General features: G+C 45.5%; 1 long non-coding RNA gene across 1 annotated transcript; it reads left to right on the top strand.

The window, feature by feature from the left end:
• The first annotated feature begins 4,123 nt into the window (after window positions 1-4,123).
• Window positions 4,124-5,947, top strand: LOC103653734 (uncharacterized). The gene is made up of 3 exons (XR_565680.4): window positions 4,124-4,391; window positions 5,174-5,680; window positions 5,771-5,947. It is a non-coding gene; the product is annotated as an uncharacterized lncRNA (long non-coding RNA).
• Window positions 5,948-7,772: the final 1,825 nt, after the last annotated feature.

Below are 7,772 nucleotides of genomic sequence, written 5' to 3'. Positions count from 1 at the left end.
GGTCGGTTGCCTTAACTTGCGCCACCTTGTTGGGGAGCGCCTCCTTGTCGGTCGTCGCTTTGAGGGCAACAAGTTGTGGCTCGTAGTGACGAAGAGGTTCGTTAGCGATGTCATCGATGTACCTCGCCTCCTTTACCATCATGCGACCTCACAAATTTTCCAAGAATTTCTTTGGGCGACATTTTGGTGTACCTAGGGTTCTCACGAATAAGATTTACAAGATTAGGATCAATAACAGTAAATGATCTTAGCATTAGCCGCATGACGTCATGATCCGTCCATCTTGTGCTTCCATAGCTTCGGACTTATTCACCAGGGTCTTGAGCCTGTTGTACGTTTAGGTTGGCTCTTCACCCCTCTTCATGGCGAACCTCTCGAGCTCGCCTTCCACCAACTCCATCTTGGTGATCATTGTGATGTCGTTCCCTTCATGAGCAATTTTTAGGGTGCCCCATATCTCCTTGGTGTTGTCTAAGCCACCGACCTTGTTATATTCATCCCTGCATAGAGATGCTAAAAGCACAGTATTAGATTGAACATTTCTATGAATTTGCTCATGAATATGAATAGCATCATCATTGTTATCATAATGCATTCTATTTTCTACTATGTCCTAAATGCTAGGGTGGAGTGAAAATAAATGACTACGCATCTTATGACACCACCATGAATAGTCTTCCCTTTAAAGTGAGGAGGCTTGCCAAGCAGAATGGACAATAAATGAACATTTGAACCATAAGGATGCGAGAGTAATTAAAAGACGTCTTAGAGTAATTTTGTTTGATTGTCTTTTTCTTGATGTCGTCGTCGTTGTTCTTTAGTGAAGATGAAGAAGCATCGTTGTCGTAATACACTATCTTCTTGATGCGCTTCTTCTTCTTGTCCTTTTTGTTCTTGCTGGATCCGGAGTCGACAGTCTCTCCTCCCTTGGGTGTATCGCCGGAGAGGACTTCCTTCTCCTTCTCGTCGGTAATCTTCCCCTTGTCTTTAGGATCCATCTCTTCGGTCGATTAGTCCCTTGATGAAGAGAATGACTCCGATACCAATTGAGAGCACCTAGAGAGGGTAAATAGGTGATCTTGCAAAACTTGAATAAAACAACACAAACTTGGTCCAATTTATGGGGTAGAGATACTAAAAACCAATTTCGGATGAGAAGAGGATAGAAAGAAAGAATTTTCACTTGATTGCTCACTTGAGATGTGTATTAAACTAGGAGCAATATGTAAGTGAAGCTTATGCTCAAGGAAGATAGAAATCGCAATAAAGTAAATGGACAAGAGACACAACATTTTTTCCCGTGGTTCGTCCAAAGCCTACTCCACGTTGTGGTGACCTCCTTCGGTCAAGGGTTGCACTCAACCTCTCTCAAGTGATCCAAAGATCAAACTTGAGTGCCACATTATTCTTCCTTATATCAATCTCGTTTGTGAGAAATCTCCACAAATTGGATTCCCTCATGCCTTACACAAGTGATCAATATCAAAATCGGAGTAAGGGGAGAGTAAGAACACACACACAAGAGCGCAATCACAGCAACAACATGCACACAAGCGAAGAAAAGAGCGCAAGGACAAGAACGAGAGAGTTACAGGTTAGAAATGTGCTCAAATGTCTCAAACACTTCAAACAATGTGGTTGCAGAGTCTCAGAGTTGTAGTGTGCTCTTAGAATGCTTGTTTTTTGCTCTATGCGCCTAGGATTCCTTTTATAGCCCCAAGGGGCCTAGGAGCCGTTGGAGCTTCATTTGGAAGCTTCCAGCCTTCCCTGTCTGCGGGCGCATCGGACTATTCGGTGACGCATTGGACCATCCACAGTACAACGGTTAGAAGATCACTAATTGGACACTTTCCTTCTCAGACTGGCACCAGACTGTCTAGTGCGCCATATGACCCTTGGAGTCTACTGACATGGCTGATAGCCGTTAGCTGAATACCACATTGGACTGTCTGGCGCTCTATGCAGACCGTCCGGTGAATTATAGCTGAGGAGGCCCGGCTGAACCCGAGAGTGTCCTCTTCACCCGTACAATCGCCGGACTATCCCGTGCACACTGGACTGTCCAGTGGGTGGCATCGGACTATCCAGTGCTACCTAGACCAGCCCATCTTATCCTTTTTGTGCCAAATTCCTTTGGCTTCTTTGGGTTCATCTTTAGATGATCCCTAACACTTGGACAAACATGATTAGCACTTAAAACAATTGACTAAGTCTTGGAACTATACCGTTTCCACCCATTTCCTCTAAGATTTGCGATATGCCCCAAACTCAATCCCCAAAAGTGCTCATAATTATACCATATCTCATAAAGTTGCTTTTTAGATTCATATTTATGCTTTTTTGGACTTGACATCTTCAATTTGCTTGATTACAACATGTGTTCATGCTCATATGAAAAGTGCTAGTTTATAGTAGTGTATTGAGCAGTTAATCACCAAAACACTTAGACATGGCCCAAAGGTACATTTCCCTTTCAGTTATGGAAGCAATACGTGCTTTTTATGACCTTCGCTATTGAGAGCACTTAGAGGGGGTGAATAGGTGATTCTGCAAAAAATTAACTAAAAACAACAAACTTGACTTATAAATGGGGTTAGTGAAATATAAAACCAAGTTCAATTGAGAATAGAAGGAGGATTTCTTCACTTAAATGCTCTCACAAGATGTGTATTGAATCTAGAGTAATAATGAAAGTGAAGTGGAGAGCTCGGAAGAAAAAATCACAATGAAAGTAAGTAGACAATGAGACACAACGATTTATCCCGTGGTTCGACCGAGGGCCTACCTCCATGTTGTGGCGTTCCAATGGATGAGGGTCACACTCAACCCCTCTCAAGTGATCCAGAGATCAAACTTGAGTACCACAGTTGTCTTCCTTATAGTATATTCCCGTTTGTGAGGAATCTCCACAAGTTGGAGTCTCTCATACCTTACACAATATGATCACAATCAAGAACAAGAGTAAGGGAGGGAGTACCAACACACAAAAGAGCACAAATGCAACAATACCAGGCACACAAGTGAAGAAAAGAGTGCACGAAGGAAAACCGATAGAGGCTCAACTCAAAAAGTGCTCAAATCTCTCTCTAATGAACTAAAGTGTGATCATGGAGTTTCGGAGTTGTTGTATGTCCTTGTGTTGTTTCGATGTGTTACCCGGTTACTGCTCCATGGCGCCTAGGGTGTCCATTTTATAGCCTCATGGAGCCTAGAATCTGTTGGTTCTTCATTTGGGAAGCAATCATCCTTTCCTATCTGTGATTTGCTTCCTTCTTCGGCTGATCGACCGTTGTGTGCCTTTAGTCTCATGGTACACTAGACAAGGCACGAGGGACCTAAGTCACGACTCGCCCGAAGCCACACCACGCCCAACGTAGTAATGACTCGCTCGAGGACAATCGCCCGACGCATTCACGACTTGCCCAAGGCCAATCGTCCAACGCATTCACGACTCGCCCAAGGTAGTCACGACTTTCCCGAGGTAATCACGACTTGCACAGTGCAATCATGACTCGCCTGAGGTAATCACGACTCGCCCAAGGCAGTCATGACTCGCCCGAGGTAGTCACGACTCGCCCGAGGCAGTCATGACTCACCTAAGGCCAACTTCGGTGGGAGACGCGGTTCTGATTCGCCCGAGCGCAGTCTCGAGTGACTGCCCGGTGAGGCCTAGAGTGGCCCAAGTTTGGTCAAACTTAGCCAAACATCTTCACTCTATTTTGGCTTGACTTGAGAAGTTCCCTAGCACTTAGATGAACATTGTTAGCACCTAAAACAAATGAGTATACCTTTATCTTTTTGATTCATAGAGGTTTGCAATATGCTCAACTTCAAGCCCAAAAGTGCTTTTCTTATTTTCCTCAAATTTTTAGACTTGATTGATTCAATTTGCTTTGTAGCCACATGTGCTCATGCTCATAAGAGGAGTGTTAGTTCATAGTAATGCGTTGAGCATTTTATCACCAAAACAACTAGAAATGGCCTAGGGCACATTTCCCTTTTAGGGCTGGTTTGGCAGCCCAAAATCCCACCAGTTTTCCGGCCTTTTCTCTGGGGATAAAGCCCACCTGAATATTTTCCTTGGTTTTATCTATTTGTGTGTTTGGAAGCCCATCTTTCGACAAACATTTGTCCAGGGAAAAGCCTTTTTCCGGTTGGAAACTGCCCCGGCCTCGGGAGGCCAGGCGATTTTCGTTCTCCCGATGCCATCCCCGCGACGACCCGACTCCCAGCGACTCCAACCCTAGCCAACTCCTCCGCCGTCGCTCGTCTCCAACGCCTAGCCAGCTCCTCTCCAACGCCATCGCTCGTCTGTCGTCGCCACGAGCTCCTCCGCCGTCGCACCTGATCCACACCGAGCTCTCTGACGCTGTCCCCTTCCCCTCCACAAGGTAAGATCTCGCTCTAGAGATGTAGGAGGAGGACCGTACCTTTGAATCTGAGGAAATCTTGAACTGTGTCGAGCTAGCTCTCGCGTCGCCCTAGCCTGTCTGCTGTCTAGCTTTCTTCCCGGTCGTTCTCCCCGTTGCAGGAGACCTCTACTCTCCTCTCCTCTCATAGATAGCGGCCACGCCCATGGTGCGTGCTGTCCAGCTTGGGCTTCTCAACAGACCCAGACCATGGTGCGTACTGCTTTTCACATGGCTGCTTCTTCCTTTCTCTCTCTCCCGTGCTTTTCATTAGATAGAATTACAACAACGAAAAAGACAGGGAGGTTGTTCCTTCCTCTCTCTTCTTTCTTTTCCCCTCAAAAGAAGCAGAAAAATAAATGAAAATTAAGGAAAGGGTGCATCGTGGTTCATGGCGTGCCTAGCTTGAATCTCCAGTGCACCTGCCCACTTGCAAATTGCTTCTCTTTTTTTCATTTATATGGTGTCACTGTGTCAGCATAAGGATTGCAGAGCTCAACTTTAAAATAATAAAGCCCACAACTGACTTCAACAGCGATCAGTGATCTCAATCAAATAGATATGTGACTCTCTATGGACATGAAGACCCAGTATAAGTAATAAAAACTAAGCATCTGAGCCTCACGAATCAGAATTCAGAAATGTGGTTTGTGATAACTTGCCTTTTGTTCTCAGTTCCATGAGTCAAATAGATCTGTATATAATAGCTATCTCCATGTTTTGCATGCTTAAGATCCTTATAAGAGCTATCTCCACTTCTATAGATATGGGTTCTTGGGAGGAGCAAGTTAGACAATTTTTGTTAGATGAGGAAGAAGACGACGATGAGTTGTTCTTTGTTATTCTGCCTGCTATAATTCCATACCTCTCAGAAGAGAAAGAGCCCATCCACACCTCCTCACTCACTGGTGCTAAAAAAGGTTAGAGAAATCCTTGAAGGACATGAGAGTTGGTGCAAATCCGAGTTCCGAATGGAGCCAGCAATATTCAGAACCACAACAAATTTTCTTAGAAGAGAGAATTTACTATGAGACACACGAGGAGTTACCATTGAGGAGCAGCTTGGGATGTTCATGTACAAGATCTCCCACAATGCTAGTAACCAAATGCTACAAAAGGCTTTTCAACATAGTGGAGAGACTATCCATAGAAAAATATCCGAAGTATTTGATATTGTTCCCACACTAACTCAGCGTTTTGTGAAGCTTCCTAGCTCTATCCAAACTCATACCAAAATTGCAACAGATTCTAGGTTCATGCCATTTTTTCAGGTGTGCTATCAATATCTTTCCTTATTCTTTTCCTTTCATTGCCAATTTGCCACATGGCCTCAATCTCTTTCCTTATTCTTTTCCTTGCAGAACTGCATTGGTGCAATCGACGGCACACATATACCCATCACCATATCAGAACATAGGGCTGCTCCATATAGAAATAGGAAAGGAACTCTTTCACATAATGTTATGGTAGCCTGCGACTTTGACCTTGAAAGCTCTCTTGTGAGTTTTGGTGTTTGGATGACAACTCAATTAAAGGACTAACAAGTGTACTAAGTGTTGAACAGGTGCTTAAGGTAAAGCCTACAGGGTTCAACACAAGTGAACAAATGTGATGGTCCAAGAACTGGATTATGGATACATAATGGACATCACAAGTAAGTTGGACATTGCAAAAGTGATACTCGGGTGCGTAGCTCGGAGACAACTGATCAAGCCAAGGACGGAGGCAAGAAGAGCTTCGAGGTACCAAGTGCACGGGAGAAGGTCAAGGAGGCTGAGGAACCCAAAGCCAAGGGTGAAGAAGAAGGCTTGCAAAGTCAAGGGTGATCGAGTTGAGAACAGCTACGGCACATCAAGGATCACTACATAAGAACGTGACTTACAACCAATGAGGTAACAGCTACAGTTATGTGGTGTAAGTCATAAGGCTCAAGACCAAGCTCTAAGAAGGAGATCAAGGTCACTAGAAGGAGAACAAGTGTCAAAACCAGAACTGGAAGCAGCCCAAAAGAGCTAAGTTCATCTTGATCTTTAGTTTGGGTTGTTCCTATGTTTGGAAATGTTCCATATGACCTTTGCAGGATGTTGGAGCTAAGAAATGTCAATCCAGATCAAGTCAAGCTGACTTGATGATTTATGAGTCCAACATCAAAGCTCAAGCATGTGAAATGCTATGGATGTAATAATCAAGTTAAGGTATGTTTCTAAGCCTTAGTACATTGGTTTTGTGTACTAATATTTGTGTCTAAGTGTTAGAAACAGAAAGAAGAAGAGAAGAGAAGACTTGGCTGTGTACAGCCAAGAGGCTGGTTCGGTCTGGGGCACCGGACTGTCCGGTGGTGCACCGGACAGTGTCCGGTGCGCCAGGCTGCCCCAGCCGAAGAGGCCGCTCTCGGGTTTTTCTCCGGCGACTTCGGCTAAAATTCACCGGACTGTCCGGTGTGCACCGGACTGTCCGGTGAGCCAACGGTCGGCCGGGCCAACGGTCGACCGCGCGATCGGCGCGCGACACGTGGCCGAGCCAACGGTCGGAAGGAAGCACCGGACTGTCCGGTGTGCACCGGACTGTCCGGTGCGCCAGATCTGCAACGGTCGGCTTCGCTGTTTATGGAAATAAATCGGGCACCGGACAGTGTCCGGTGTGCACTGGACTGTCCGGTGCGCCACCCGACAGAAGGCAAGATTTGCCTTCCTGGATTGCTTCCAACGGCTCCTAGGCTCCTTGTGCCTATAAAAGGGACCCCTAGGCGCCTCAAGCAAGACAATAAGCGCAGCCAACAAGTATAGACTTCACTCGAATCAATTCTCGCTCTCCCTCTTGTGTGTAACTCTATAGTTTGTGTAGAAGGCACAACTATAAGCCTTTAGAGAGTGGAGAAGAGCTGCTAAGAGCTAGAGCAAGGTCTTGAGCGTATCGTTACTCTACCGAGGTGCTGCCGAGAAGTTTGTAAGCAGCCACGGTGTTGTTGTAACCCATCTCAATAGTGAAAGGCTCTATCTGTCATACTGACAGATCTGAGCAAACGGAGGAAGGAGTTGAAATAGACTCCAAGCCCAGGTGTGGCTAACTCCAACGAGGACTAGGCAAGCATTTCAGGCTTGGCCGAACCTCGGGATAAATCCTTGCGTCTGTGTGCTCTGTTCTGACATTTTGAGACAGGATCTTCTATTCCGCTGCAACCTACTCGAAGAGTCTTCTCACTCCACTGCGTACTAAGTCTTCGAGTAGAGTAAGAATTTAAGTTTTAAAGTAAAAAGTTTTATTCGCCTATTCACCCCCCCTCTAGGCGACATCCAGATCCTGTTCCCGGGTCAAAGGGAACTTTCAATTGGTATCAGAGCTAGGCCTCTCCAGTGTGGGCTT

Source organism: Zea mays, chromosome 4, assembly GCF_902167145.1.
Source record: "Zea mays cultivar B73 chromosome 4, Zm-B73-REFERENCE-NAM-5.0, whole genome shotgun sequence".
Taxonomy (NCBI): Eukaryota; Viridiplantae; Streptophyta; class Magnoliopsida; order Poales; family Poaceae; genus Zea; species Zea mays.
The sequence above is the reverse complement of the archived record's forward strand: the minus strand, read 5'-3'. Positions and strand labels throughout refer to the sequence as shown.